The sequence below is a fragment of the Saimiri boliviensis genome, chromosome 7 (assembly GCF_048565385.1).
Source record: "Saimiri boliviensis isolate mSaiBol1 chromosome 7, mSaiBol1.pri, whole genome shotgun sequence".
NCBI classification, from domain to species: Eukaryota; Metazoa; Chordata; class Mammalia; order Primates; family Cebidae; genus Saimiri; species Saimiri boliviensis.
This window is the reverse complement of record NC_133455.1, coordinates 8,799,155-8,807,174: the sequence shown is the minus strand read 5'-3', so window position 1 is coordinate 8,807,174 and position 8,020 is coordinate 8,799,155. Positions and strand designations below refer to the sequence as shown.

The following is an 8,020-nucleotide window of genomic DNA, read 5'->3' as shown; positions in this document are numbered from 1 at the left end:
GTTGTATGAGCATGGACATGATCCCTTCCAAGGGACCTTCTAACTCTTGGCTCTGTTGTTGAAAATTTTGAATTATTTTATCAATCAGTCTGTATACAATGTGCTAGTATTCTCAGAAATTTGAAAAAAATAGGTGAATGGAAAGCAAATAGCAGATGGGCTGGGTGCGGTGGCTCATGCCTGTAATCCCAGCGCTTTGGAAGGCCGAGGCAGGTGGATCACAAGGTCAAGAGATGGAGACCATCCTGGCCGACATGGTGAAACCCCGTTTGTAGTAAAAATACAAAAAGTTAGCTGGGCGTGATGATGGGCACCTGTAGTCTCAGCTTCTGGAGTGGCTGAGGCAGGAGAATCGCTTGAACCCAGGAGGCAGAGGTTGCAGTGAGCCAAGACCGTGCCACTGCACTCCAGCCTGGGTGACAGAGCAAGATTTAGTCTCCAAAAAAAAAAAAAAAAAAAAAAAAGCAGATGGAAAAAGTACTCTGATAACATCTAACTCGGAAAAGATGAGATAGGTTGATACTACTGCATGGCAAGAGCTGCATGTAAATAGCAAAGCCGAGTTAAGATCTGTGGATTAGAGAGGAAGAGGAAAAATGAAGATGAAACTGCACCTACTCTGATCGTATTCATTTTCTTAATTTTTCAGAACCTCAAGTTTCTCATCTGTAAAATAGTTTTGAAAATACCTAAATCATGGAAAAATTGAGAGAAGTAAACAAACGTGTCAAGTGCTTAGCATTTAGTGTCATAACAAATTCCTATTCCCAGTTGCCTGTTAACGAAGTGGATCATGTTATTTGGAATCCTTTTTGTTCTGCTGAGCACTGTGGTGGGTTTGGGCATCTAAACTTGGGGCAGGACCTGGAGAGGTTTGAATTGCTCCACATGGTAAGAGAACTTGGATCTCTTGGGATAGTCGGAGGTAAGATGAGAAAGTGGACTTGGAGTGGGAGAGGAAACCAGTGGAATAGGATGGTCTGAAGTTGTGAGCTTTTGTGTAGGAAAACTTTGTGCCCACGAAGTCTCTCCTTAAAGTCTGGGTGTTCGACATGAGTGGGTTTTTTATGGAAACTGTGGAAGGGCTGAGTGCTGTGTCCAGGGTGAAATGGGGCAACGTGTAAGTACCACACATAAATACAGGAGCCAGAAGAGGGCAGCCGTGAGAACAAGCTCCAAGGAATATGCAGAATATGCCCAAGTCTTCAGGGGATCTAAAAGCTACACGCCATGGAGTTAATGGAGTTTTGAGTCAAGTTTACCCAAACCCCTAAAGGGCAGGGTGGCCTGGGAAATCTTTATTTCCACTCTCAATGTACATGAAGTAGAATAACTTTATAATCGTAAGTTGAAACTTAAGAATTACTGTTTTTTTTTAAGTCATTCTCACATTATTTTAATGTATAACAAAACACATGAACAAATCGGAGATCCCAAAATCGTGTGTTTGTTTATGCCAGTAAGACCTTGGCGTAAATCTCAATGGAAGATGACTCTTAAAGCGGTATTATTGTTCAGTTTTAGGGATATATAAGTAAAATACATTATTTTAGAGTAAAGTAGCACATGTAGATTTTGCGTATTTTTAGGAAGATGTATGCATTTTTTAGACTACCTTCCTAAATGCTGTGTCTAAATATGGCTTCACCGAGAGACCGACTTTCCCTCCCCCTGTTAGTTCTTTGCTGGCCCTGATCCGGGTCTTCTCTGCGTCATGAATTACGGTGGGGGTGTTGACAGAATTTTAAAACCTAGGATCTGTAGATGGCTTTTGGGGAAGTCTAGAACCTTACGTGCAGAAGTTTGTGTACGTGTAGGTATGTGCATTTTTCTAGAAAAGGGGGCTTTCCTTATGTTTGTGACTAAGAGATAAAGAACATTGGCTGGCATATGGTTACTTGTGCAGGGATCTTAGGAGACAAAAGGGTGCCTAAGAGTTCCAAACAGTCAGTGGAATGGATAGAAAACGATGGGTATAATACATGGAAGAAAAAAGAACACAACGCTGTGTTGTGAAGAAAGCGAAAAGAAGATTGGCATCAAATGGAAGGGTACATGTGCATGTGTTATCACTCTGGGCGCAGCGGGTAGGCTGTGTGGCACTTTCAATGTCATATGCTTACGAGAACAGTTCTGTGAAGAATGTATTAAAAGACTGTAGGTGAGGACAGCTGGGTATTCAGAGGGGACTGGCTGAGTCTGTCTTGGTTACAGAGGAGGCAGTTCTTACTGTAAAATGGATGAGGGCCCCAGTATTGGTGTGGATTGTATTTAAGTTCTCAAATAAACCTATTCATACCACTTGGTGCTGTGTTCTCTCATATCTGATTTTTATGTCCTACTTCACCTGCCTGGCATCTCTGACTCTTTAAGTCAGTCTTCTTTAGTCTTCATCCTGTCTGTCCCCAAAATGTCTTGTTTTAAACCCCTGGTACTCTTCATCCCTGTGTGCTCCCCACTCCCCTTTCTGAGATAAGATCAAGACCCACAGGAACTTAGTCTTAAGGGTAATAAGTCCTGTTCCTACAGTCTGTGGAGGAGGGATGGCAGAGTCTGATAGAACAGCAAACCCTGTTTCCTGGAGCTGTTGTTGCCACAGTGTTTTAGTTGAAAGAGGTAGTGTCTGGAAAGAATTGAATCCTCTGTGTTTTGCTTGCCCAGAAAGCTCAGTTGCTCCAGTAAACATCAGGAGAAGAAATAAGGAAAGGATAAGATGGCAGGAGTGAGTTGAAGCATATTGCTAATCATAGTCAATGTGAACGGGTTAAATTCTGCTACTTACAGACATTTTCAAGTTGATTTTTAAATGTCATCACAAACGTGTATATGATGATTATGGGAGACCACCTAAAATAAAGGGGTGACCCAGAAGGCTGGGAGTGAAGGGGTGGAAAAAGGTCAGGAAACGCTAAAAGAAGGCAACTGGTGGTAGTCTTGTCAATGAAGATAGAATGCAAGGTAAAAAAAAAAAAGCGTCAGTTTATGAAAGGAATAATTTGTCAAGAAGATAAGCAGTTAAATACTTTCATTAGCTGACAGAGTAGCTTTGAAAGATAGAACATGGTGAGAAATTAAGTAATTCCCAGTCACGAGATAATGTTAACCCTCATCCATCAGAATTTGAAAATCAACTAGACAAAGAAGGATCTGGCTATATAACTAGCACTGTTACCAAATGTGATGTGTCCACTGTGTGTGAACTTTGTCCAGCAGATCCTCTTGGAATGGTCACAGAAATTAACCATGCTTTGTGCTGGAAAGAAAATCTCACCAGATTCCAAAATGTAGAAATCCCACAGGTCACATTCTCTGACTGTAATGTAATAAAAATTGAAGTTACTAAGAGCCAAAATTCCTATTTGATCCCAAGTTACAAATAAAGAGATAATCAAGTATAGTAGAGATGAGTGGCAGCGATGGCACCGTGGGGCACATCTTTGGATGGGACTCAAGTGAAAATCTTTCATAGCCTTCAGTTCATTTATGAGATAAGGAATATGAAACTAAGCAGTCAAACAAGCTGGAAAAAAGGATTTACAAATTTTACCAAATGGCTTTTGGGCCTTTATCAAGATGATCATCTGTTCCTGTTCCTTTCACTTGTTAATGTACTGAGTCATTTTGAAATACAAGGATAACACTTTTTATGGTTATAAAGTATTACACCCTCCCACCTTTGATGGATTTTTGAAAATTTATGCCTGCGTAACCTTGAGAGATTTTGTAGTTATGAATTCATTTAATCGGGGATTAATTCCTTATTCTAGAATAAGTTAAATAGCACAGATTAATATCTGTGCCCCTGGACTACATGGACAGTGTTTATAAAAGAAAAAATAAAATCTGTGTCCCACTTTACTTGCCTAGAGCATAAATTAAGATAACATCTCATATTATTGTTTAAATCAACCACCTGATCCTTGAAAGTGACGGAACTCATCCAGAATGGCTCAGCTCCTTTAGGGTGGAGCTTAGAAGCTTTGACAGTGTTTTTACTCTCTTCAAAACTGATAGGTCAGTTTGGATCTTCCCCCTTATTTTTTCGATAATTTATAGTTTTCTAGGAAAAAAACTCCCTTTTTTGGAGAACTTCAAATACATTTTAGAGATATACATAACTCTAAATTCTTAAATCTCATTGGCATTTTGATAATAGCCTTTTCTTATACCTCCCATCGTATGTTTCTGTTTTCCATTTTTCTCTTTGTTAGGCTTGCCACCCTCTACTGCCACTCCCCTAAAGAACCGGACATTGGCTTTGATGATCAGTTCTGCTCGGGTGTTTTCCTGTCTTATTTATTATTTTCTTTTATTATCACTAATCATATCCTCTTCCTTTCCTTAATTTACCTTGTTATCCTTTTTCTAAAACTTTTTTTTTTTTTTTTTTTAATCCCATGAATTAATCCCAGTAGGCTTTATTTTCAATTATCTAGTTCAGGGGTCAGCAAATTGTGGCCCATGGACCAAATTTTTTTCGTATAGCCCCCAAGCTAAAAATGTTTATGTTTCTTTTTATTTTTTTTATTTTTTTTTTATTTTTGAGACAGAGTTTCGCTCTTGTTACCCAGGCTGGAGTGCAATGGCGCGATCTCGGCTCACCGCAACCTCCGCCTCCTGGGTTCAGGCAATTCTCCTGCCTCAGCCTCCTGAGTAGCTGGGATTATAGGCACGCGCCACCGTGCCCGGCTAATTTTTTGTATTTTTAGTAGAGACGGGGTTTCACCATGTTGACCAGGTTGGTCTCGATCTCTCGACCTTGTGATCCACCCGCCTCGGCCTCCCAAAGTGCTGGGATTACAGGCGTGAGCCACCGCGCCCGGCCAAATGTTTATGTTTCTAAATGGTTTTTAACACATCAACATTTTCTGAATATGAAAACTTAATGAAATTCACGTTGTGTACGTAAGTAAAGTTTTATGGGAACACAACCATGTTGATCCATTCTTGGCTTGTCTGTGGCTGCTTTGATGCTGCAGCAGTTGAGTTGCAGTGTTGCAAGAGAAATTGAATGGCCCCCAAAGCCTAAATTATTCTTTCTCTTTTTTACAAAAACAATTTCCCCATCTGTGGTCTAAGTCACTCGTACCAACTGGCTGGAAGTTTCCAGAGAAGGGAAGGAGAGAGGCTGGTGCTTCTAAACAAAGTGCAAAGAAAGGTTTACTGAGATTGGGAAGAGAGGTAGATTCCGTGAGTGCTGGGGACTGAGCTCCTTATATGAGATGCTTCAGAAGTGGGAGAGCCGGGATGGGTCCTGGCTGCCGAGGACTCAGTGCTATGCCCCTGGGAACAAATGCCCACATGCAAGCCTGACCTGGAGGAAGGAGGGCCCTCCTGGCTGGCCACCGGCATCTGTGTAGATGACGCTGACTTCCACACTGGCTGCTCAGCACCACCAGCACAAGGCAGGGCAGAGGCCTCTCCCAAAGTCAGCCTTGGTACCACCCAGGAATCCCACTCTGTGAGAGCAGACTTAGGTGGGATTGATTCCGTTTAGATAAATGAGACTTTGTTTATGCATTAAAGGTTGTATATAGATGGATACCATTAAACTCCATTGTATTATTCATTGCATTTACTTTTTTCCTACTTGATCTTGAAAAGTGTTTGAGGGAACTCCCTTCCACTATGTTTCTGGTTTAATTTTCTCTGTGCCGTTCTAATTCTATGCTGTTCATTTTATAAATATCCATGACTTTGTTTCAGTTGGGCTTTTTAATGGGTATAAATTGTGTATAAAATACCAGGTTCATCCTGTTCAATGGTGTTTGCTTGAGTTCTACATTTATATACCTACTTTAATAATTTTGTTGTGTTTGACTAAGATATTTTTATCCCTTAAAATTATCTTTTTGTAATTTTGTATTTCGGGAAAAGTATGACATGCACACATCAGAAAATTCAGGGAAGAGTCTAGCCTGACTTTCACTCTTTATTCGCAGATCCTCTGCCCCAGAGCAGCCACTTTCCAGTGTGGCTTTCCTGACACGGTTTGTGTATACGCTAACAGAGGTGTGCACGCACATCCTGCTGTTTCCCGAGGACTGACTGCATTCCTTGCATGTGCTGTAGCAATGTCATTAATTTTCAGCGAGCAGTGCTCTTAGTGACTGTTAGCTACCAGTGCATACATTTTCTTTTGATGGCTGCAGTACCTCCCCACATATGGAAGGCCTCAGTATATGTTACTAGGCCTCTGTTGATGGAATTTTCCCTGTATTTTCTTCTACTTTTAGGCTTTTGTTTTTTACATTTACATCTTTGATCCATCCACTATCTTTCTTTTTTTTTTCTCCTGTAAGGAATATGGTAAATGCAAATTTTTAAATATTTCCCTGGCTGGTTAGTCAGTTACCCTATGACTACTTGCTAAATCTTTTCTCCATAGATTTGAAATGCCAACTATATTACAAGCCAAATTCTTATTTGGATCTATTTCTGTTCCAGCAAAATCCCTACTTTCAATTACTGTGTTTTTATTATATTCTTTCATATTTGCACAGCCACACCCTTTATTACTTTTCCCCCAGATTTTCCCCATCTGTTCTGAAATGTTTGATCCCTTCCTTTTAAACTGGACTATATTTTGTCTTAGCTATGTGTTTTGTAAACAACACAGGATAATTTTTTTTTGACTGAATGTTCATTCCTCCTTTTAGTAAGGAGACTCAACACGTTATCCTTTTTTGGTGATATATACTATTTTTTTTTTTTTGAGATGGAGTTTTGCTCTTATTGCCCAGGCTGGAGCACAATGGCATGATCTTGGCTCACTGCAACCTCCGCCTCCCAGGTTCAAGCCTGTATCCTGTCTCAGTCTCCCTAGTAGCTGGAATTTAGGCGCATGCCACCACGCTCAGCTAATTTTTGTATTTTTAATAGAGATGGGGTTTTACCATGTTGGCCAAACTGGTCTTGAACTCCTGACCTCAGGTGATCCATCCACCTTGGCCACCCAAATCTCTCAGCTGGGATTATAGGTGTGAGCCACCATGCCCGGCCAATATATACTAATTGTTGTATGAGTAATGTATGCTATTGCTGGTTGAAAATGAAAAAAAAAAAAAAAAAAAGGTATGTTTGTATTTTTATAATGTAAGTAAAATAAGTACAGACTTCAATTCTTCAGGGATGGGAACACTTTATTTTGGAGGAGGGGACAGGTCATTTCCATTTCTTAGAGTCACTGCTGGCCCACACATCCTGCTGTTTCTGAGTTCTCACTCAGCTTTGCATCTTGACTCTCACGGACTCTTCCACCCTGTGTGTTCCTCCATAGACAGTGTGGACTCAGGCTGTGCATAGGGGCTGGTGTCCTTTCCTGATGGTTTATAGCAACAAGGAGGGTTCCGTCTGTGTGTGACAACTTCACGTTGAATGATAGACCTTCTGTTGTTGTGGTCTCTGGCCACAGCTGCCCTGACCTCCCACGAAGTTGTTGGGCCTCTCTTTACCTTTCTTGGGTAGAGTGGCGACAGGGTCTTGCTCAGTCACCCAGGTTGGAGTAGAGATGCTGTCATGGCTCACTGCAGTCTCAGCCTGTGGGCTCAAGCAGTCCTCCCACGTCAGCCTCCCAAGTAACTGAGACTATAGGCATGTGCCACCACACCTATAATTTTTTTTTTTTCTTTTTTTTTTTTTATTGCATTTTAGGTTTTGGGGTACATGTGATGAACATGCAAGATTGTTGCATAGGTACACACATGGCAGTGTGCTTTGTTTGCTGCCTTCCGTCCCCTCACCTGTATCTGTCATTTCTCCCCATGCTATCTCTTCCCACCTCCCCACCCCCCGCCCCTCCCCCATTTCCCCCCAACGGACCCCAGTGTGTAGTGCTCCCCTCCCTGTGTCCATGTGTTCTCATTGTTCAACACCCGCCTATGAGCGAGAATATACGGTGTTTGATTTTCTGCTCTTGTGTCAGTTTGCTGAGAATGATGGTTTCCAGGTTCATCCATGTCCCTATAAAGGACGTGAACTCATCGTTTTTGATGGCTGCATAATATTCCATGGTGTATAT

General features: G+C 41.3%; 1 protein-coding gene across 1 annotated transcript in view; it reads left to right on the top strand.

Annotated features, from left to right (window-relative positions):
• The window catches only part of RFLNA (refilin A), a 322,680-nt gene that overhangs the window by 27,938 nt on the left and 286,722 nt on the right, over nucleotides 1-8,020 (top strand). The gene's annotated exons all lie outside the window — the stretch shown is intronic.